Source organism: Tursiops truncatus, chromosome 2 (genome assembly GCF_011762595.2).
Source record: "Tursiops truncatus isolate mTurTru1 chromosome 2, mTurTru1.mat.Y, whole genome shotgun sequence".
NCBI classification, from domain to species: domain Eukaryota; kingdom Metazoa; phylum Chordata; class Mammalia; order Artiodactyla; family Delphinidae; genus Tursiops; species Tursiops truncatus.
In genome coordinates, this window is record NC_047035.1 from 162,273,427 (window position 1) to 162,298,501 (window position 25,075).

The window sequence follows — 25,075 nt, forward strand, 5'->3', positions numbered from 1 at the left end:
TTCTTCCTCCAGACCACAAGCTCTTAACCTATAATTTTCTTTTCCACCTGATAAACATTATACATTAATTTTTGTTTAACGAAAACAAATGGCTTTCAGACACGTTTTGCTTTTACTCAGAAAATTAAACCACATGAAAAGTAAAAGTAGTTCACTCCACTGAAGCATTTAATTAAGTTCTCAGAGGAAGACTTTGCCTTTCTGGTTCAAAAATAACATTTCCCAGGAAATAAAGGGGCGGGGGAGGGGGAGAGACTGCTCTGTAAACAAACAAGAAAGAAATACGTTTTCACCAATATCTTCCTACAACCTACTTATACCACTTCCGCTAAAGATTTAAATCTGACATAAGTAGTTATCTTTCCCGAATGTAGTACAATTTGTATCTTAGAAAGAGTCTGAGATTATAGCTCAGCAGTCCCCTTTCCTCACCACATACTACATCACCCTTCTGTCTGATGCTTCACATCCAACAGATGGTGGAGCCATTTTTTATGCTTTTCTTCTTTCAATAAAATGAAGCAACACCAACCAGTTGTCAATCTACAAAAAGACAGCACTTGACATCGACTAATTTAGAAGCAGCCTTGTCAGAATTTTGAAAGCTTGCAATCATAAAAATCCAAGATCTCCAAGTGTGCTTTCTATGCACAATGAACAAGATAATTATCTCCTTTCCTTGAATACTTAACTTTCCCATTTAGGAGGGACAATTGCTAGATATCATTCTCCAAAATTTAATTTTCTCTTTAACAAAATAACGTGCATGTGACTTATATCTGTGCATATAGACACACATACATGATTAAAGGAATTATGAATTTATTTATAAACTAGATTTTCTTTTTACTCAAAAAGAATTGTAGATGGGAATACTGTAGATGGAAATATTTTAATATCATTGCTTTTCCTACGGAGAGGGTTGCAAGTATTGTAACTGTCACTCCTCAGTAAAATACCTACCAAGCCAGAACACTGAGGTCTCTCAAACCTTCATTCTTTCAGCAAGTTATGATTAGGTATCTAATAACAATGTTGTTATATTTATTCAACACAGATGCATCAGGCTATGTAACCATATATATATATATATATATATATATATATGATGTATTTGCTTTCTATTATCACCTATCAAATAGCATAAAATAAAAATAGTTGTCAAAGTTCAAGGTGGGAGGAAAGAATTGTAAAGTGAGTTATACACACTCAACCCACTAGTCTATATCCACAACGTAAGTACCACTACCTGAAGCTCCTTTCTACAGAACTGCTTTAAAACAAAGTAGGAAATGTCTTTAAACAGAAAGCTAAGGTTGGATAATATGATTGCTGACCAATGTTCCCTAAATAATGCTGCATGGAATATAGATTCCATGGGGTGTTAAAAAATTGTTGTTCAATATAAAGGGGGGGAGGGTACTCTGTCATCAAATACATTTGGATGACAAAGTTAAACAGGATCTTTACTGTAGGACTACTCAGATTTGGCCCTTGCTGGCCAGGAACATCTCACACAGTTGGTGCTCCTCAGATCAAACCCTGAGAAATGCTCATTTACGCAGCACTGTAGCCTAAGTATGTAGATTGGAAAGGATAGTTTAAAAGAATAGAAAATAAATTCACATAACTGTCCACAAATTCTTTCCTCAGCACTGAGATTTCCAGCTGGATACATTTGCTTTTTTTTTTTTTTTTTTTTTTTTTTTCCAGTACGCGGGCCTCTCACTGTTGTGGCCTCTCCTGTTGCGGAGCACAGGCTCCGGACACACAGGCTCAGCGGCCATGGCTCACGGGCCCAGCCGCTCTGCGGCATGTGGGATCTTCCCGGACCGGGGCACGAACCCGTGTCCTCTGCATCGGCAGGCGGACTCTCAACCACCGCGCCACCAGGGAAGTCCTGATACATTTGCTTTTGATTTTCTTTGAACGTGTTCTGCCTGATGGCTGGTTGGCCAACACCAAACCACCCTTTCAGGCCCTGTTCAAATGCCCCTGTTCCATAAACCCTTCTCTGATCTCCCAGCCGCACACTCAAAGCAGCTCTTGTGCAACTCACTTATGACACCCATTGTATTGGCATCTGTATACATCCCATCATCCCTAACTGCCTGTATGCTTCCTGGGGGGAGGAGAGGAACTTGCAAAAACTATTGAATGAAAAAATGAGTGACTAAAAGACTGATTAACTGAAAGAATGATACAGTAAACAGCTCACTGGAAATGGTAGAAATAAAAAGGTATAACTGACCCAAAATAGACATCCTCAGAAGAATGTTAATTATAGAATACTTTGCTAAAATGGAAATTAAGCTTTTCTCTTCCAATATATCTGGATTCCTAAAGGCTTCGATAAATTGTTAAAATTAAAACTGTATCTTTAAAATTATTACTTTTACCCTGCACCACTTGTTTAAAGTCAGTAACCTTCTTTATGGTTTCTGAATTGTAGGCAATACTATAGTAAATTAACAGAATCCAAAAATTTACACTCAGAGATTAAGTCTGACCGCTCAAGTATTGAACAAATCATAAGTCGTAGGAAAATTCAATTTACACATTTAAAGAAACGTGCTTGTCTTCTTTCAGGTGTCAAATCCCAGTCTTGCAGCACTGACTGCTGAAAACTGAAAACCCACCCGAAAATGCTATTAAAGTCGGTCCTCACAAACCCAGAAGACACCAAAAAACACTGTGAATGTCCAACTTCTTAAAAAAATAAATCCCCTTTGGCCAAGAAATAAAGGTAGACATGTGACTTCTCATTTGCTTCCTGCTTTTAAAATTTGGGGATTCTTTAGTGCCAGGTTATAACCTAATTTTAAGATTTTTATCATTTGCTACTTTATTTTAATAATTAAAGAGGAAATGTCCAACTTGGATGGGGAAAAAGTATACATACAGTTTTAATACATCTTTTATAGTTTTATATTTTCAAGGAAGCATGATTTACAGAATAAACATTTTATGCATATGTCTGTCAAGTGGCCTTTTCAGCCACACTAGAAGTTGATCACTAATGACATCCCAATAGTGAAAAGGCCGCAAATCTAAACTGTGGGGGAAAGGAGATCATAAATCTAGTCACTTTTACTCAGTACTGTCCGTTAAATATATATATACACATACACACACACACATACACACACACACACACACACACACACACACACTCACGCCTTGCTGATTTACTCAGGAACAAAACTAAAAGATTGTTGCAAGTTACACACATTGACTATGGTCATGAACGAAGTGATGACTGAGACATCCCTTGTCAAAATGTCTGTCGATACTTGAACGAATCATGTCGTTATCTGGGAGCTCTATGCCCAAAGACGGTGTCCAGTCAGGCACTTGGTAAGAAGAATAGGACAGAAAGAATAAAAATATCTATCGGACTTTGCAATGTTCTAATTATTTCAAAAGAAGGCTCTATCAATAATAAACTCACCTTTCTCCTAAGCTCATTCAATAACAGATCCCTTGGTATTTAATACCTTCCCAAATGAAGTTATAAAAAGAACTGTTTTTTTAATATAATCTTCTTTGTCGCAAAAATAAATTAAGATTCAGATAAAGTAAATATTGGCTAAATACATAGTGGGAGCAAACAATCTACTGGACTTCTATGGAAATCTGGTCCCTAAAATAATCTAAGCAACTATTGTATGAATCAGAAGAGATGAGTCTTAATTCTCTGTGACCTTGACCAAGTCACTTCATCTCAAGAGGCTCCTTTCCTCATATTGTAAAGAGGCTCCTTTCCTCCTTTCCTCAGATTGTAATACCTTTCCCACATGCTTGAGGGATGTTGTCAAAGGCCATCAACTGAAATAAATCATGAAAGGATATATAAATTTCAAGGATTATTTACTTTTCCAAGAGGGCCGCTTTTATCCCACAATGATGCTGTCATATAGCTTATAAGCTTCCTTTCTTTGTGGGGCATGCAAGCACCACAGAATATTTATACCACTGATACATCCAGAATCTACTCAACAAAAGACTTCTGTATGTCACAATACCAACACGTTTCAATGCAAAGTGAGCAGCTTTCCAAGATAAAAATTTCCGCCGTGGCAACTCCACCAAGAGGAACAACCTACACTGAATTCTTACAGCATTCCTTGTCATTTGCACGGGCTCTTTCAATCTTGCTGTCTTTCCCTCACACACTGTTCTGAAAGAGTTGGTATCCCATCAGTCACTGTGACAGTCCCACATTACAGATCAATGTAATTTGTTTATTGACTTCTGAATACCAAATTCCTCCGAGGAAAGTCACAGATCCACAACATGCTGGGAAAATATGGCTGGAAAACATGTAAATACAGACGTGCCCTGACAGCTCCTGATGGCTGCCACTCAGAATATCTCCCAGAGTACACTTCTTCCTTTAGGGGCCACTCTACTCTTAAACATGATAAATGTCTTCCTGCAGGGATGGGGAGCGGGGAAGGGAACAGACAACCAAAGTCGAACAACAGAGTTCTAAAAACACCACAGTGGTAAAGACGTAAATGGCTGCTGTGTTAGTCAGGTCTCCAGAACAAAAGACCCAATAGGATGTATATACATATAAACAGAAAGAGAGAAGGATTTTAAGGAACTGGCTCACGTGATTGCAGGGGCAGGCAAATCCGAAATCTAAGGCCAATCCAGCAGAAAGTGCTGAATATTGCAGCTGGAGTCTGAAGGCAGTGTGGAGGCAGAATTCCTCCTTCTCTGGGAGATTCCTTACGTGGGGAACTCAGTCACCAACTGATTGTCACCGATTAGGCACCTGCACACAGAAGCTCTTGGTACCTAGGGCTAAGTCTGTAGAGATGCTTGAACCAAGATCAAACGGCATTGTCTTGACAGAGTACAGATAACCCAGTAAAACCACCAACAGGCAGGAACAGCAGTTTCATTCCAGACCTGGGACTGGGGGTTTACAGAATGGGTCCTCTCTAGCCCACTGTCTGTGGAAACGCCACCTCCTTGCATCCGATGAGGGCTGGAGCCACGGCTAAATGTGGCGGCACGGGCATTACGTGTAGAGAGGAAAGGCCCAACACCCATCTGCCCTGGCCTAGCCCTCTGATGACCAAAGTCAAGGACCTGGGGTCACCACAAAGAACTCACTGACAACGTTCTTCACCCCCCACCATCCTGACCACGTACAATACAAGATTTGTAGTTTGGAGACTCCAGAGAAGGGAAAAAAAGAGGATCAAGTGTTATGCTAACTTCTTGGTTATAATCCCATCTCCCACTTTTTTTAAACAGTGGCCATCCTTCTAGGTTGGCCTAGAAGCACTCACATACACTCACGAAAGTCTTAAAGGAAATACGCAAAAATATTAGCAATGATTGTTTCTGGATGATGGGAAGTTCAGGTCGTTTTTTCTTCTTTATTTGTTTAAATGCTTAAAACATTTATAATGAGCATTAATAGTTGCGGGAAAGACAGTAGAGATGTTTTCGCTTTTCAGTTATAAAAATAAAGCTAATCCCTTGGGATCTCTGTAAACCTCATCCAATGGTCTCTTACTATAACAATTTCCGAGGAAGTATGCACATTTACTTAGCAGTTCACTTTTAAAGGTGTCCCTGAGACTTGAGCGAAACCAACATGAGGAGTTGTGTTGTAAGTATGACAAAGTAAAAATCAACAAATTATGCCTAAACACTCAGGATATCAGGGCAAAATGAGCAAAACAGGAAAAAAAAAATTTTTTCTAGAATACTTTTTTCAAAAGAGTTTCTAACCAACTTGTGATAAGATAATGCTGTGGCTAATGAGCTAGAAACAGTACAAAGGTGGGTTTTGACCCACTGATATTTTCTCTTTTTTATGCTGATTTTGGTTTTCTGTTTGTTTTTATTGTTGTTACTATTAACAAGAAAAACAGAAAGTTCCCGTTAAGGTTGAGTCAGGTCGGATATGTTTAGTGACTGTATTTCCTGAAAAAATATTTACAATTTTGAGGACTGGTAAGAACTCTCTGAGACCTCAAGAGACATTTTAAGAAGGGCGATGTTCAGCTAGCAACAATTTTTAAAATCTGCTAATTCACATACTGAAAGGAAGCAGGGCTACGATGGGGATGGGGGTCTGGTGTTAAAGTGACAACTCTTTTAACTTTGGTGTCAATGCTGTATTTACACACAAAGGTTAGGGCACACAATGGTCCTGTGACATATATAAAAAGCCAGTCCCCTGCTTCACTAGCTTAAGGTAACCGTCATTCATCTAACTGCATCCTGGCTTTCCCACCCTCCAAGCTCTATCGCTTGGGCGTGTTATTTAACCTCTCTGTGTCTCAGTTTCCTTCAGTAAGCACCTCACAGAGTTGTTGTAAGGATGACGTGAATTAATATTTATAAAGTGCTTCAAACGGGTCTGGCACATGGTAAGTGGTTTGTGTTCAATAAACTGACATTTACACAACTGCTTGCACCACCCAACTCTATGACAAGCCCATAGTCCAAATGATCCACCCAAATTAGCCCCAAAAGTAGCCACAATTCCTACAAGAGAATTCAGGGGGCTCCCGTACGAAAATGAAAAGAAACTACCCAAAAGGCCTCGAAGTAGATGCATCATGGTGACACACACATGAGAATCAGCCAGAGTAGCTTGGCTACGGGCTGCCCTGCGGCTACACAGACAAATACTTTGTTTGTCCTGAGGCTTAGTTGTCTCCGGGTGATTCATCACAATGCAGACCAATGAACCATGTTCAAAATGTCCTGCATTAGCACTGGAGCTGAGTTAGATGGGAAGCAGAGAGAAACTTGTATTCACTGAGCTTTGACATCGGCTAGACAGTGTGTAAGACATCTCCACCTCATGATGTAAGGACGACTACCTGTTCCTCACAGTAGAGAACATTCTGCCATCATGAAGCTGGTGAGCGGTGGGGCCAGCTCGCTCCAGGATGCCTGACTGCAGTCTGGACTTTCTCCTACACGGTGCTCCCTCTTGTTCATAAAAACTAGTATAGAATACTTCAGAGAGGAGGGGGAAATTTACTCCATTCTTGAATCCAGTATTTCCCAAATTTGTGAAAGTTTCAACGTTAAAAACTAGATATGCAAACAGGCCTATGGTGACTGTCCTCTGGCACTTTAAAAGCAGTAGGGAAAAAATCTGGAGCAACAGGAACGTGTATATGCTGCCGGTGGAGGAATAACTTAGTACAACCACTTTGCAGAACAAAGTGGCATCACACTCAGAAATGCTGGAAATGCACATAGACCCAGCACTTCCATTCCTAGGTATATCCTCTAGACTCAGAACTCTTTCACATTTACACCCACACTGTCGATCAAAAAACTGGATACACTGTACACTGAAATACTACACAACAGTGAAAATCACAGCAGCAGGATTCAATCCCGAAAGCACAATATTGAATGAAATACAGCAAGTCAGGAGAGTACACAGTTTTATTCTAGTAGTATATAGTTCAAAAAGATATAAAATCAAGAAATATATTGTTTATGGAATCATTCACATGCAGATTAACTACAAAAGAAAGCAAGGAAATTACAAACACAAAAATTTAGGACTGCAGTTACTTGAGTGGGAGAGGAATGGGTCAAGGAGGGTGTTATGGACTGAATGTTTAGGTCACCCCAAAATTCACATCCTGAAGTCCTAATCTCCAATGTGACAGCAATAGGAGGTGGGGGACGTTGGAAGGTGCTTAGGTCAGGAGCTCTCATGAATGGGATTAGTGCCCTTATAAAAGAGGCCCCACAGAGATCCCTCATCCCTTCTGCCATGTGAGGACACAGGGAGAAGGCAGCTATGAACCAGGAAGTGGGTCTCACCAGACACTGAACCTGCCAGTTCCTTGCTCTTGGACTTCCCAGGCTCCAAACTGTGAGAAATAAATGTTTGTTGTTTAAGCCCCCCAGGATATGATATTTTTGTGATAGCAGCCAAATGGACTAAGACAGAGGGCTCCATGCAGTACTGGCCACCTCTTTCTTAAGCTCAGTAATTTGTATGCAGATGCTATTTTTATAATTCTTTAAAATGTGCATTTAATTTATAGTCTTTTGCATGTATAATGTATTTTCTAAAACAAAGCGTTGTTAAAATAAGCAGAAAAGATCAACTTTATTAACTGCTAAAAGCAAAACAGTCATACACACAACTAGCCACAAAATAAGGCAAAATAAAACGGAGAGATGGAGAGCTGACATTCCCTCAGTGTCTCTGTGCCAGGACCATGGCGGGGATTTTCACATAAAGGAATTCCATTTTAAAAAGCACAAAGGTAATATGAGGTCTCAAAGAAAAGAGAGATGACACCTAGGTGGGAGAACAATTTCCTGAAGAGTGTTGCTTTTTGACTCTTGCTGTAAGACTGGGTAATGCTTTTGAGCAAGTAGCGACAGGGTGACTGGATCCCTAGGGTAGAGAAACAACACTTCAAAAGAGGGCAGCAGAGGGACACTGGGCATGTCCAAGAAATGTCAAATAGTCCAATTTGGATCCTTGCCTTAGCTTATACATATAGCCAGAGATACAGTTTACTATGAACTGGTTCCCAAATCTGAGCTCTGTTAAAAGAGTCTGGATGATCCCAATAGCCTATTAACTCCCCAAGTCTGAGTTCCCAGTAAGACTCTATTAGAAATGCCTGTACTGGTAATTTATTCACAGTGTAATATGACACGAAAAGAATTTTAAAACTAGACTTGTTTCTCCAAATTTCTTCAGTAAATCAGATAGTCTTGAACATCAGTTTACTCCACTACCAAAGGGGAAGTTTCTAACTTTAAATCTATGTCTACGGGAAGATACATCAACTAACTAAAAACAGGACAAACATTTTTATAGCCATATATATATATATGGCTATAAAAGTAAAAGTTAGTTATAGTCATATATATATAACTAAAAACATTTTTAGGGCTTCCCTGGTGGCGCAGTGGTTGAGAGTCCGCCTGCGGATGCAGCGGACACAGGTTCGTGCCCCGGTCCGGGAAGATCCCACATGCCGCGGAGTGGCTGGGCCCGTGCGCCATGGCCACTGAGCCTGCAGGTCCGGAGCCTGTGCTCCGCAACGGGAGAGGCCACAGCGGCATGAGGCCCACGTACTGCAAAAAAAAAACATTTTTATAGTCAACTGCAATCAGTTTTGTATGTTTTCTCAGAAATATGACTAAGAACAGCTATTATCAAAATGAATAACATTCATTGTAGAGGCTGTGGGACCAGGCTACCAGTGCCACAGCCCATCAGCTCCTCCCATTCTGGTCAAGAGTCAGGGTTGGTCAAATACGTTACACTCATATCCTTTCATTCTGCCTGTGATCCTGACAGCAGCACACTCTCTCTGCTCCAGAAGAAACACGTATGATCCATTACTGCTCTTCTAGATTTTTGGAAGATGCTTTAGCTAAACATGGCATTCAACTAGTCTATCAGATAAAGTTTCACTGCAAGTTTTAAAGTAATCAAAAATAATTTCAAACACACACAAAATGGCTTCAATCACTTATAAAGATGTGGGTTTAAAATATGGATAAAGAGAAGGGGGAAAAGCTATCTACCATAACACTTCATATTTGAGAATCTACAAGCCAAAAACTTCTCCTTTGGAAACAACAAAGCATGCATTAAGTTTTTGGGGGTTTTTTCCGTAAGTTTTTAATTTTTTTTATTTATTTATTTTTTGCAGTACGTGAGCCTCTGCCTGCGTTAAGTTTTATAATGCTTTTTTTTTTTTTTTTTTTTTTTTTTTTTTTTTTTAGTATTTCAGAATTTTCAGGCCATTCAGTCTCTATTTTTTTCGGCTGCATTGGGTCCTCGTTGCCGCGCACAGGCTTTCTCTAGTTGTGGTGAGCGGGGGCTACTCTTTCGTTGCGGTGCGCGGGCTTCTCATTGCAGCGGCTTCTCCTGTTGCGGAGCACCGGCTCTAGAGCGCAGGCTCAGTAGTTGTGGCGCACGGGCTTAGTTGCTCTGCGGCATGTGGGATCTTCCTGGACCAGGGCTCGAACCCGTGTCCCCTGCATTGACAGGCAGATTCTTAACCACTGGGCCACCAGGGAACCCCTATAATGCATCTTAAAGTAACTTCTTCTAAAAGAACCAACATTATTTTACGGCATGCTTATCAAATGCTACATTAAATACAAAATTATCTCAGTCCAAAACCTCAAACTAAACTTTCTTAAAACTTCACAAAGCTATTATAGTATCAGAGTTTCAGCTAAAGATTTACAGTTTCGAGGAAACTTAACAACAGTTCAAACATCCTTTAAGTGATTGCCGAACTGTCAGTTGTTCTAGACCTGATTTGGTTCACTTCAGAACCAAGGATTTCCTTACCTATGTGTGTAAAACATTTGGACCAGGACTCAGATGCCCTGGGTTTTAGGCTTAGCTCCTATACTTGTACTTACAATTGGTAAGTATAGGAGACGAGCCTTAAACCCAGGACATCTGAACTTGGGCAGGTCAAAGGCACTAAGCCTTGATTTTCTTTCCCAGTCTGCCTATATGTAGAGTGTTTATGAGGATAAAATAAAAGGATATAAAAGTAATTAAATATAAAATTATGAAATATTATTATTGATATAAGTTATTATAAAGTATTTAAAAGATCACATATTGGAAAAGCTCCACTATCACGTTCTCCCATTCACCATGCTTACCAGTGACCACCGCGCCCAGCAGTCACAGGTAAGCCGCCTCATCAGGCAGCCAGAGCACCTGTGCCTGCATCTATTGTTGCTCTTACCACGCTGGATGTGTTACAAATGCTGTTTGCTGGACTGTCAGCCCCACGAGACCCTGCACTCCTCAAATTCTGCATCTCCCGTGGTGGGCACAGACAGACACTCATCTGTGGGATGTTGACAAATGCCCCAAAGGGAAAAAGTTAACGTTTGACACTAGCATAAGCAGGATACAAAATCCCAGGGTACTAAGAGGTAAGTCTCATTCCAAATTCCCTCAGACACATTCAGAGAAACTAGGGAAATACTTTCTAGTACTGAAAGGTAACTCAAATCCTTTCTGACTCCTTCAAATGGGAAAGGGGGATAAATATCCTCTTGATAAATGGAAACCTCAGAGAGTATGGGATGTATAACCTTGCTAATCTCATAGTTTCCACCAAATAATGTGCAGTCAATATTCTCAAATTAATTTCAATAGGTAGTAATGCATAATTCTCTGTGCTGGCCAAACATCTGTTCACACCAAGTTATTTTACTAAAACTGAAGTCAATTGCTGCCTGCTTTGATTAAAACTCTCCGTTGTCTCAACTTTCTTCAGTCCTCTAACATTAGGAAAATGAACGTGAACTTGCATTGATTCAAGAAAGAAAGTATGGCTCTCTTATTGGAAACTGTGTATTTTGGAATAAAAGTGAGTCAAAGAGCAATCACATTAAGGTGGTAATACCAACCTTTAGCTACAATTTTGAGTGAACAAAATAAAACTGAACACTCCTCAGACAAGCCAAACTGGGGTTTTCTTTGGAAAGTTTTAATGGAAGTCCTAGGTCACATTTTATGTTAACTCAATATACAAAAATTTGATAGAATAGCATTTGGGTATTAGGACATTAATCTGTCGTACAGCATTTGAGTCCTGCCAAATACAAATATTTCAAGTCTCCATGACATGCTCTTCACTCTACTGGGGTCTGATGCAGGGTCATCTAAAAATAGCAGTTGGAGACACAGCCAGATCTCCCAGGCAATGCTGAAGAGGCACCTCTAAATGGCAGAAATGGTAGTTTAAAGAGACAGTACAGCTTATTAAGGCCCTGAGAGTAAAGCACAGTGGGAGAGCTACCATGCCCTATGGCTCAACTCCTTGTACATACTCTGTGGTCATATCCATCTGAACTCATTCTTCGCGCACATTAGGCAGTAATCATTATTCTAAACAAAAGGGGGATTTCATACTCAACTAATGGGGTAAAATACATCACAAGACATAGAATTTTATTTTATTTATTTTTGTGTGTGTGAGTGGTATGCGGGCCTCTCACTGTTGTGGCCTCTCCCGTTGCGGAGCACAGGCTCCGGATGCGCAGGCTCAGCGGCCATGGCTCACGGGCCCAGCCGCTCCGCGGCATGTGGGATCTTCCCGGACAGGGGCACGAACCCATGTCCCCTGCATCGGCAGGCGGACTCTCAAACCACTGCGCCACCAGGGAAGCCCAAGACATAGAATTTTAAAAGGTCCCAGAGATCAACTGGAACAGCGGGTCTCCAACTTGGAAGTGCGTAAGAATCACCTGGAGGGCTTGTTGACACAGCCTTCCTCTGCGTGGCTATTACATTCCACATCCTCTTGCCACCTCAAAGACATCGTTCTAGAAATTGTCCCCTTTTCTCTGTAATACTCCTCCTCTCTATTGAGTCATTCCACACTGGTATATAAGCATACTGCTACCTCTCCCAATGTTTTAAAATTTTTCCTTTGAACTCTGGTTTCTCCACTGCCACCACCCCATTCTTCTCATGCCTTATATGCAAAATGCCTCAAAAAGCTGTCTACACTTGCTTTCTCTAACTCCTCTGTTTCCATTCTCTCTTGAACTTCAATCCAATTCTCGCCCTCACCACTACACTGAAACCACTCATGGCAAGGACACCAATGACCCCCACATGGTCAAGCCAACGGTCAGTCCTCAGTCCCCATCTTGTTTGTTCCATCACCAGCATCTGACTCAGTTTATCCATCCTTCCTGTCGGAAGCACATTCTTCACCTGGCTTCCAGAATACCACACTCTCCTGGTTCTCTTACCACCTCGCTGGCTGTTATGAATTGAATTGTGTCCCCCCCAAAAAGATACGTTGAAGTCCTAACCCCCAGTACCTGAGAATGTAACCATGCTTGGAAATAGGGTCTTTGCAGATTTCCCATATATAACCAGGTTAAGGTGAGGTCATTAGGGTGGGCCTTAATCCAACTCGACTGGTGTCCTTATGAAATGGGGAAATTTGGACGCACAGAGGCACAGAGGGAAGATGAAGTGAAGATACACGGGGAGAAGATAACCATGTGACTGGAGTGACGCATCTACAAGCCACTGAATACCACGTGTTGCCAGTAAACGCCAGAAGCTAGAAGAGGCAAGGAGGAACTCCCCCACTAGAGCCATCAGAGGTAGCATTGTCCTGCTAACACCCTGAATCAGACTTCTAGCCTCCAGAACTGGGAGACAATAAACTTCTGTTGTTTGAAGCCACTCAGGTTTTGGTGCTCTGTTCTGGCAGCTGTAGGAAACTAAGACACTGGCTAACCCTCCTTAGCATGTACGGCTGGTTCTCAACTGCCTAACCTTGGGGTGGCTTAGGGCTCAGTCACTGTACTTCTTTACTTTCCTGTATATACCCACACCGACTAGATCTCGACCAGTCTCACGGCTTTAAATACCTTCTCTATGCTGACTCCAGCCCAGACTTGTCTCCTGATCTCCAGGCTCATGGATCCACCTACCTTCTTCACATATCTTGGATGTCGGGTAGACATCTCAAACCTAACCAGTCCCACACCAAACTCCTGATTCTCCCCAGAACACCCATGCCTCCTTGGGCCTCTCCCGTTTCCGTAAATTACTACTCACTGACCAATTTCTCAGACAAAAAAAAAAAAAAAGGGATATTTATCTCCTTGTATTTTTTTTTAATTAATTTATTTTTATTGTTGGCTGCATTGGGTCTTTGTTGCTGCGCACGGGCTTTTCTCTTGTTGCGGCAAGCGGGGGCTACTCTTCATTGCAGTACACAGGCTTCTCATTGCAGTGGCTTCTCTTGTTGCGGAGCACAGGCTCTAGGCATGCAGACTTCAGTAGTTGTGGCACGTGGGCTCAGTAGTTGTGGCACGTGCGCTCAGTAGTTGTGGTGCATGGGCTTCGTTGCTCCGCGGCACGTGGGATCTTCCCGGACCAAGGCTCGAACCCATGTCCCCTGCATTGGTAGGCAGATTCTTAACCACTGCGCCACCAGGGAAGCCCTATCTCCTTGTATTTTCTATAACCCACACCCCAAAGGTAAATCCTGGTGGCTCCACCTCCAAAATATATTCTGAACGTGACCCCTTCCGATCTCTTCCACTATCACTACCATGGCACAAACCCCATCGTTTCCCACCTGGATAACTGCCCCTGACACCTGATGGGGCTCCCTGCATCCACCCCTGCCTCCTACAGTCTATTCTCAACAGAGCGACCACACAGGACTTGTAAAACATAAATCAGACACCATCACTCTTTTCTTCTCGGTTAGTGGAAGTCAAAATTCTTAAAATCTTCTAAAAGAATTTTGTTTCCTGCTTCTTGCAAGCCCCACCTCCTTTGCCCTGTACTCTCTCCATTCATTGTTCTTACTTTTTCCAACACACCACCGTGCTTCCACCTCCTATCTTTATACTTGCTCTTTCCCCAAACATCACAGCTCCCTCTCTCACTTCCATCAGGTCTGCTCAAATATCCCCTCATTGGAGACCATCTCTGATTATCCAGCATAAAATAGGAACCCACCCCTCACCCCAGCATTCTCTTTCCCTGCATTACTGTTTCCACAGCATCAAGCACCAAGTGATTTGTGAGCTATTAACCATTTTTTTAAATCTGTGTCCTTTCACTAGAATGAAGTTGCATGAGAGCAAGGGAACTGCTATATCCCCAGCTCCTAAACTGGGCCTTGTACTTGGTAGGCACTTAATACACGTGTTTTGAGTGAATGAAGAAATTTAAAAAAGGAGGTAGAAATCCCTAACATGAGGTGACATTTGTTTTTACGTAAATAGCTTTTTCACAAGTTCATCTACCTACATTTCTCCAAAGTTGGCACAAGCACAGCCCAGTCTCAGCCTTGCAAACACTGTGGCCATAAAAAAATAATAAAATAATCAGAGATCCTAGGAAGAAGTAAAACTCTTCAGATTTACCCCCCAGAAAGTATGCTAATATCATTCTTCCTTTAAATGATGTTTTTGCCCCTAAAGATGGGTGCGTCCTCCTCGGCCTCACAGTCCCTCGGGATTGAGCCACCTACTTGGCATCAGCTTCTCCTCTGCAGAAGTTGTACCTGGGTCGGCTCTACAGATAATAATCTGTAAATTATCACAGTTTACGTGCACCTAAGTTACAGACGCAATCACATAGCCATATGAATCAAGTGTCTGCTTCTGCAGGATGAAATGACCATCCCAAAATGTACTTTCCCAACATGCAAAATGCAAGCCCAATGAAAAGAGCCAAGATGTAAAATGAGAATACTGAAGCAGTCAGTGATGAAGATGCGGATCGCGTTCTCTATGTACACAGCAGCTGCATCATTTGTGAGGTTTAATTTTATCAGACTGACTTCTATTTCATGTGCCAAGTTTTTTTTCCACTAGGATTTCAGCAGGTGCGATGTGACAAATCAATACAGCTAAATTCTTAGCCTCTGAACTAAGAAAACGCTCTATCACAACGTGTTAGGGTGAAAGACAGAAAAAGTTGGGGGAGGGGAAGCAAGAAAAGGCAATAAAGAGAAAGAAATGAGATTTTGAAAGGAATCTGGCTTTTTCGCAACAGGCTTGCCGCCAGGACACAGGTGTCAGGAAAACCACTGCTGAACCTAAGCAAAAATGGGAAAGGAGACATCAACATCGTTGTCATCGGACACGTAGATTCGGGGAAGTCTACCACTCCTGGCCATCTGATCTACAAATGTGGTGGGATTGATAAGAGAACCATTGAAAAGTTAGAGAAGGAGGCTACCGAGATGGGAAAGGGCTCCTTCAAGTATGCCTGGGTCTTGGAAAAACTGAAAGCTGAACTCGAGCGTGGTATCACCACTGATATCTCCCTATGGAAATTCGAGACCAGCAAGGACTATGTGACCACCACTGATGCCCCAGGACACAGAGGCTTCATCAAAAACATGATGACAGGCACATCCCGGGCTGACCGTGCTGTCCTGATGGTTGCTGCTGGCGTTGGTGAATTTGAAGCAGGTATTTCCGAGAATGGGCAGACCCGTGAGCATGCCCTTCTGGCCTACACTCTGGGTGTGAAACAACTGATTGTTGGAGTCAACAAAATGGATTCCACCGAGCCACCCTACAGCCGGAAGAGACACGAGGAAACTGTTAAGGAAGTCAGCACCTCCATTCAGAAAACTGGCTACGACCCCGACACAGCAGCTTTTGTGCCTGTTTCTGGCCGGAATGGTGAAAACATGCTGGAGCCAAGAGCTAACATGCCGTGGTTCAAGGGACGGAGAGTCACCCGTAAGGGTGGCAGTGCCAGTGGAACCGCACTGCCTGAAGCTCTGGATGGCGTCCTGCCACCAACTCGCTCAACTGACAAGCCCTTGCGTTTGCCCCTCCAGGACGTCTACAAAATTGGTGGTATTGGTACTGTCCCTGTGGGTCGAGTGGAGACTGGTGTTCTCAAACCTGGCATGGTGGTCACCTTTGCTCCAGTCAACTGAAGTCTGTTGAAACGCACCAGGAAGCTTTGAGTGAAGCCCTTCCTGGGGACAACGTGGGCTTCCATGTCAAGAACGTGTCTGTCAAAGATGTTCGTCGTGGCAATGTGGCTGGTGAGAGCAAAAATGACCCACCGATGGAAGCAGCTGGCTTCACAGCTCAGGTGGTTATCTTGAACCATCCAGGCCAAAGCAGTGCTGGCTATGCACCTGTGCCGGATTGTCACACAGCTCACGCTGCTTGCAAGTTTGCTGAGCTGAAGAGGATTGATCATTGTTCTGGGAAAAAGCTGGAAGATGAGCCCAAATTCTTGAAATCTGGTGATGCTGCCATCGTTGATACGGTTCCTGGCAAACCCATGTGTGCTGAGAGCTTCTCTGACTATCCTCCTCTGGGCCGCTTTGCTGTTCGTGACATGAGACAGACGGTTGCTGTGAGTGTCATCAAAGCAGTGGACAAGGCAGCTGGAGCTGGCAAGGTCACCAAGTCTGCCCAGAAAGCTCAGAAGGCTAAATGAATATTATCCCCAACACCTGTCACCTCAGTCTTAATCAGTGGTGGAAGATTGGTCTCAGAACTGTTTGTCTCAATTGACCATTTAAGTTTAATAGCAAAAGACTGGTTAATGATAACACTGCATCGTAAAACCTTCAGAAGGAAAGGAGAATGTGTTGTGGACCATTTGTTTTGTGTGTGGCAGTTTTAAGTTATTAGTTTTTAAACTCAGTACTTTGCAATAGAAACAACTTGACCAAAAATCTGTCACAGAATTTGAGACTCCTTAAAAAAGTTTAATGAGGGGGAAAAAAAAAAGGAATCTGTTATGTATGCCCAGGAGTGCTATTAGAAATTTTGTTCCTTTGTTTCCATATTTGAAGGATTTAGATATGTGTCTTATCTGGCCAACCCCTAAATCCCCCACTGGTCTAGTTATTACTGCTACACACAACAGAAGTAGGACTTGAAATGGGATCTCGGGAAGGTCATCAATTTTTTTTAACGTATTGAGTATCTGAGAAGAGTGTACACCTGAAGAGCACAAAGAAGGGAGGGGTGGCCAAGCTGCGGTCAAGAAGATGAATCTACAAGAATGATTTTGCTGCAAAGGAGAACCAAAAGTGGAAGTTGAGTATATAAAAGATAAAGCATTAGAAATAAAGGTTGCACAAAAGGCCACAGGTATATGAAAGCCAGAGTGATTTCAGCTTGGGGACACTTGGGACATTACAATATATGCCCAATTGCTCCAGGGACTGAAGGACATAGCAAAAGCCCTGGTGTTTAAAAGAGACGCTCAACCACACACGCAGTTACGATCTCGTTCCCTTATACCTTCCACCTTATTTCTAACCTCCTCGGGTGTCCACCCTTGCACACGTCACATGCATGGCCCTGCTCCTACATCGCTCCCCATGTGCTATCAAGGACACAGGCTGTGGCTTCCGTCCTGCATGGTACCTAATGCTCTAAGTTCGCAATTAATATCAAACCACTAATAGTTATTAGAGACCTAATATTTTAGACTAACATTAGAATTACATTTAATTAAATTTAATAAATAAATTGTAATGAGTAACTGGAGCTGGAATGTCTCTTTAATGAAATCCATGGAAACATGACTGAGATTATCAAGGTTTTCTATTCAAACTTTTAGAATCAATGTTGGTTATATTTTCCTTCTGATTCCCACTGTAGAACAGAAATGTTTTTTTGATTTTAATTTTTATTGGAGTATAGTTGCTTTACAATATTGTGTTAGTTTATACTGTACAGCAAAGTGAATCAGCTATGTGTACACACATATCCCCTTTTCTGGATTTCCTTCTCATTTAGATCACCACAGAGCACTGAGTAGAGTTCCCTGTGCTATACAGTAGGTTCTCATTAGTTATCTATTTTATACATAGTATCAATAGTGTATAGATGTTAATCCCAATCTCCCAATTCATCCCACCACCTCCCTTTCCCCCTTGGTATCCATATGTTTGTTCTCTGTTTGTTCTCTACGTCTGTGTCTCTACAGAAATGCTTTTAAATATCTCTGGAGTTACAGTTAAGTTTTTTTTTTTCACTTGGGATTTTTGTTTTATTTTGTTTTGCTTTGTTGTTTAAAAACCACAGCAATGATGGAGGCTTAAAATAGAAAACTAGTACCTATTTAAATATATAGTAGAGGTCAAAAAACAATCTGAATTCAAATGAGATTTCTAAAAACACATACATATTTCCTTTCTGATTTCTACAGATTGTTCACTCCTTAAAAACTTTTATGCTATTTTGGGATTTTTACTGCAAAGCCAAGATAAGCCCTGATTTTTATCTGTTGAGGGTGTTTCCTACTCAGAAAAACAATCCAGGTCAACCACCACAATAATCATAAACACAATGGCCAAGGATACAGAAAAAGAAAATTCATGAGTTCACATCCAGCACATAGGGATCTGACTCAACTTTAAGAAAAAATTAATAATACACACAATCCCCTTCAGTTTTATTGACCATTTAAGGCAACTGAAAGTTTTTATTAACTTTTACTAATTAAATTATTCTGCTTCTTTATCTGTTAATGAAGTTTTTAAAGTAATGATTTTAGGAGATGCATTTCTAATTACTATTTCTAAAAATATGGCAAACCATGTTCTTACCACATCAAAATTAAGCCATTACTTATAAATGCCCATAATTAGAAATGCAGTATAAATTCTGTTCTAACAAACCAAGCCACTGTGTCTTAAAGATAGGATAATTAGCACAGATACTATTAAATGGGTGCTATGGTGATAGGTGCCGCAGAGATGTACAGACAGACGGGGTGAGGGGAAAAAGCAGCCCGAAAAAGGAAATTGATTTGTGCAAGCAGAAGAAAAAAAATCTTGAGAATGAGATAGGCAACTGGAGGGAAGAAACAAATCAGCAGAGGGGCTTTTTAACTGATATTAGCAAGGTGTGTTGTAACAAATATTCAGTACAGGTAGTTCTCCCTGTATATCGAGTCTGCCCAATAATGAGTCACTGAAAGGGTTTATTCCTGGATGGCACTGAACTATACACGGAAGCGCCTTTAAGGAACAGGGAGAAACCTCACTTTGAGTGAAGAGAAAAATCTGACCACAGCATACACTTTAGTTTCAGAGGAACACAGAATCCTTTCCAGTCTGTTTTATATTTACATCGTGAAATAGATCACAATTTTCTGCTTAACACACTCTAACATACAAATGAATAAAAGTGCTATTTTGTTTTCTTCAAACTTGGCAATAATTCGGGAGGATTTGAGATGATTTTTTTAAAGCTTGTGTTAGAGGACAAAAAATTAGGTACACAGCCTCAACCTCATAAAAAGCTGGGATTATATGACTGTTTTTCCACACACAGTACCTAAAATGAGTTAAGTACTTAGCAGGTGTTCAGAAAGTATCTGTTTAAGAAGAAAGAAAGATGGGAAGGACCGAAGTGTTTCCTTTTGAATTGTAGGCAGAAACTGTTCTAAAACATGTTCATGTCTTAACTCATGTTTCTTATTGCAAAGGCAGCCCCATCAATCACTAATGTCTTCACTCAAATCCAATGGCATTTACTGAGCAGCTACTATGTATGAGGATTGCCCCTTTTGCGTCTGTCACTCAGGATTAGTCTTTAATCCTGCAGCTGCAAAGCCCCAGGGGCCGTGAGCAGATGGGACTAGTAATAGGATTTCATTCGACCCAGTAACACTTTCACTCCATCTGGCACGTTATTCCTGGAACAGTCACTGGAAAAGAAATTGCACTAGGTAAAAACATTAACAAAGCCGGGGTGATGGGTTTCAGTCGAAACTGCATGTGACAAGTTGCTCTTCTGGTCTTACCATCGGCAGCTGCACACCTTTCTTCCACCCGGTTCCGTGTTAGCCTTCCTCTCTGTCCTTCCACACCTGCATCCTCAATTCATCCTCCTCTTAGACTAATAGTTCTGCCAACTCAAGATCCATCAGTCTCTCCACATCAGCATTAAGCTGTATGGAAAATGAGAGAGTGAAGAACAATCTTCCTAAGACTTTGGTCACTTCCCTCCATTCTCATAGGCTTGGATAACTCTATTTAAAGTCCACTCGGCTTCTCCTCCCTGCCTTGTAAGAAGTGTACACTTCTTAAAGATGCCAAATTTCTTTTTCCCCAGACTTTTACCCACCAGACATATATGTTGCAGTTGCTGGAAAAATATTATTAAATGAGAACTTTTTCATGAAAAGAGTAATCATCACCTAGATAAATGAATAAATTTGCTACTACTGCATTTCTTATAAAGATGATAGCAACTCAATGTTGATCAAACTTATTCTTGCTAATGCTTATAAACAAAAATAAAGGTTAAGAACTAACAAAATTTAGTGATTAAAAGAGATCGATTTAAAGTAGAAAAAACAGGAAATAGAACAATATACACTTTTTCTAAGACAAATCTGTTTAAGACATTTAGCTAAAGGAAAATGACACTGATCCAGAAATGTCAATGGCTAGTAGAGAATCGCTAATAAAGAAGTTTTATTTTAAGCCTCTGAATTTCCTCTAAAAAGCCAAGATTTTAATATTCTTGGCTTGGACTTACTGTACTAAAAACACAGTAACACAAGGGAGAACAATGAAACATTCCTTAAGAGTTCATTTACTAGGTCAAGTGTGCGTTAGAATCTTAATTCTGATCTACAAAATCATTATTCTCTTACAGGTTAACTGAATATTTATATCCATGGACTATTTTAGGACACTTCAGAATTATTGTCATCATGCCCCATTTGCTCCATCTTTAGAATATTTAGAACACACACCAAAAAAGTTTAAAGGCCTATGTTTCTGAAATAATTTCACTTTACTTTTGAAATTGAACACATAAATGTCTGAGAGCGCTATTTTTTAAATTCACTTTCATGACAAACTCTTTATTGAGCCTCAAACTGTAATTCATGAGAAACTTGAGAAACTTCTAAAGATGAATTACATGTCCAACAATTGCCATGAAATTGGAGACACAGAGTTTCCTCCAATAATGAGCACCTGTAAGGTTTCTTTATATTATAAAAAAGAAGGAACAGGAGGAAGCGGGGAGAGAAGTGTACAATGAAGAGAAATAGGTGTGTGTAGCCAAGAGACAAGACGGAATTTGAAAGAGCCACGAGACAGTGGCTTAGAAAGATTAAATTTACTCCGCGTGACTCCAAAAGGCAGAAAAGGGACCATGAGCACAAAGTCAAGAGAGGAGAGGGGAAACTCTCAACTTACTGTGGTAAAGAAGAACTTCCTATTAAAATGGTATACACACACTTACGGAGTAACAAACTTAAGATCTTCAAAGGAATTCAAGTAGAAGCTGAAAGACTACTTAGCACGGACACCGAAATTGTGAATTTCTCTACTGGGTGGGAAACAAGGCTAGGAGGCCAGCTCCGTGATTCTCCACTTTACGTGTGTGTAGTCACATGTGTTGAACCCTTCTATAAGGTCAAAGAAGTGTAGGTGAGCACCTTTAAATAAATGCATTATAATTTACATGTCCGGGACGGACGTCTGCATTTCGGTGTTCAGCATCCATGTTCCTCCTCTGGTAGCATCAACTTGCTCTTCCCTTTGGAATGACCCAGTACCTCTGGTCTGAGTGTGGCTGCTCGAAGCCCCACCTCTTCAGTTTGTCTCGTCCTCCTGGCCACAGAGATGGGCATGTGACTAAAATCAGACCCAGGCAAATAATCTTGAAGTTTTCATTCAAACTAATGGGGAAGGAAAACTCTTTCTGCGGAGCTGGCTAGGATATAAGGCTGAAGCTTGCTTAAAAGCTATCTTGCCATCATCATAAGGAAAGAGGCTACCCGGAAAAGAGTTAGGAGAGAAAAGAGCTGAAACCTGATGATAACCCCAGGACCCACCGACACCTGGGCTTTTCAGCCATCAGCGAGCAAAGCAGTACATCCTCTCTTCTGCTTTAGGCTAGTTTGCGTTGCCTTTCTGTCACTTGCAGCCAAAAAGTCCTAACCAATGTCAAAGGAGGAAATAATGAGAAAGGGAGCTTGAATGTCTAAATACTGGCTAATAATTTAATTCTGTAAGTTTCGACCTTTACAACCTAAAATATTTAGGGTACCTCCTGGTACCGTTGGAACTTTCTCATCTTCTTCATCATGACTATTTTCCAATTCATATGGAACCAGCTTTTCTCCCAGCTTTCTGCCTTGGTATCCCTTAACCTCTCAAGAGGTTCTGTATTGGTTTCTCAATCTCCCAAGAAAGAAATGACATGGGGCACTTCCGAGCGTCATCAGCTGTCCTGTTCACACAAAACAGCCAACTCTCCCCTGTGGCATCAGGCTCACGCAAACCAACTCGAAATTTTCCCTCTAAGTGAACAGACTGTTTCAAAAAACACAGGATTCCAGAAATAGTTTGTCAAGCTGTCCAGGTTTGCTGTTATGAAACCAGTGCCCAGGCCAAAAGAATTAATCTCTTTTCTCCCTGAATCAGAATTTTCTCAATGAGCCTTAGGCCAATTAACCAGGGAGGGCATCGAGAATCTCATCACTCCACACTTACGTCTTCTGCTTTTCTGAGCATTTCTAATCTTTCTTTACATTTTCTAAACAAACTAAGAAATGCTTGATTTTACACATTTTAATACAACCTGGCATGGGTCATTGGTCATCATAATTGTTTCTACCCCTCTATAGAACAAAATAACGTACAAAGAGATTAAAATGCACATACATGTATTCCTGTCTGATGATTATCTAATAATATTAATCACACCACCAATTTTTACAAAAGACATAAACAAGTTTTCTGGAAGAATACGTCTTAACGCCATTTTCCCCTGTTAGTGCAAGTCACGTAAATATCCCCTACCACGTACTTGTGGCAGCTTAGCCGAAACGCAGGCCCTCATAATAGAAATGAAGCATCGGATTTGCTTGCACACAGTGCCACGTCCACACAAAGCCTCACACTTCGGACAGGAAGGGAAGAATAATACTGTATCCACTGGTAGCTGCAGGGGGACTTTTCGGGAGACAAAATGGCATTACTTGAGTTGGAATTTGGCCAGGACACTGGGGCTAAATACCCGGACTCTTGTGAAAAGTGCCCTGGGACTGTTAATGCCCTCCAGTCATCAGGACCTCAGTTTTGTGTCTTCTATGAAAAGAAAAGCTGATTAGATCATTTAAGTAAATCTCTCCGTGGGCTTCTTTAGCTTCTGATTATCTAGGTATGCTTTAATCACCGTCAAGACTGCCCTGGTGAAAATTAATGACAGATTAATGTGAGACACTCCAAAAGATATCAAACCACCAAACTATATACCTCGACAATAGATCACATATATATTTTTCATTTGTTCCCCAGGGGATTAATTTAGAGACCCAGCGATTCCCACTTGGACTAAATCATGTTGTTTTAAAGAGTACACAATATCCCAATTACCCTGTTACCCTTATCTTTATGAGTCTCCAAAGGAGGGACAGCCTAAGTGGGGTGATTAGATTTAATACCACAGCCCTGATCCAAGGTCCTGTTTCAACAGACACTCTTTTTTTTTTCCCTAACAATTACTCTGAACATTAAATCTTCTATGTTATTTACTAAAACACCATAATAAGACTTTAAACACAATTATTCATTTCCTTTGCCATAGAGAAATCTAGGCTCTATTCAAATTCCTTAAGGGAATAAGAAGAAACTGAAAATCTCATTTTAGGTGGTAATAATATTCATAAATATTTCATACTGGCATGCATGTATAAGAAGGGAAACATTTCTTGTATTACGTGAACAAATGCTCTTTAAATACAGGACTGGGGGGAGGACCCTTGAAAATATTAGCAAATGAGTTCTTCCTCCCCCTCTTCATCACTAGTGTCTACTAAAACCCCAAAATGAAACGAATTCATGAATTTCTTCCCCTTTTTTCCCTAAATCTTTATTTTTACCAACACACTCATTCGTCTGCCTGAGTGAGTTGTTTTTGTCCTTCCCAGCCTTGACAGAAGGATGTTTTAAGGTTTTCTTTGGCCCACAGGGCAGCTTTGCTGACTCTTGGTTTCCTCATCTGTAAAAATGGGACAGCTCGAAGAGATCAGTGGTTCTGAACCCAGGCTGTGCATTCAAATCACCTAGGATGCTTTCAAAATTTAAAAAAAAAAAAAATTTTTTTAATCCCTTAACCCAGCCCCCTGAGATTCTGATTTGGTTGTTTTAGGTTTAGGGATCCAGCATCTATGCTTTTTAAAAGTTCTCCATAATGTGCAGCCAGAGCTAAAAAAAAAAAAAAAAAATGACTGAATTAGTGTCTCCAGGTTTCTTTCAGTCCTAAAGCTCTCCGTGTCCATCTATTCATATAAGGACCACTTAGCTAACATGTCCAACACACGGAATGGGTTGGTTTCCTAGGGCTGCCACAACAAATTACCACAAACCTGGAGGCTTAAAACAACAGACATATATTCTCCCACAGTTCTGGAGGCCTGGAGTCTGAAATCAAGATTTTGGCAGGGTTGGTTCTTCCAGGAGGTTCTGAGGGAGAATCCGTTCCATGACTCTCCCCGCATCTGGCGACTGCCAGGCCATCCTTGGCGTTCCTCGTCTTCTGGAGGCATCAC

General features: G+C 41.1%; 1 protein-coding gene and 1 pseudogene across 7 annotated transcripts in view; one reads left to right on the forward strand and one right to left on the reverse strand.

The window, feature by feature from the left end:
* Positions 1-25,075, reverse strand: part of LOC141275672 (LIM zinc-binding domain-containing Nebulette-like) — a 237,148-nt gene that overhangs the window by 128,235 nt on the left and 83,838 nt on the right. The window lies entirely within an intron of this gene.
* On the forward strand, positions 3,305-17,010 carry LOC101321816 (elongation factor 1-alpha 1-like; annotated as a pseudogene).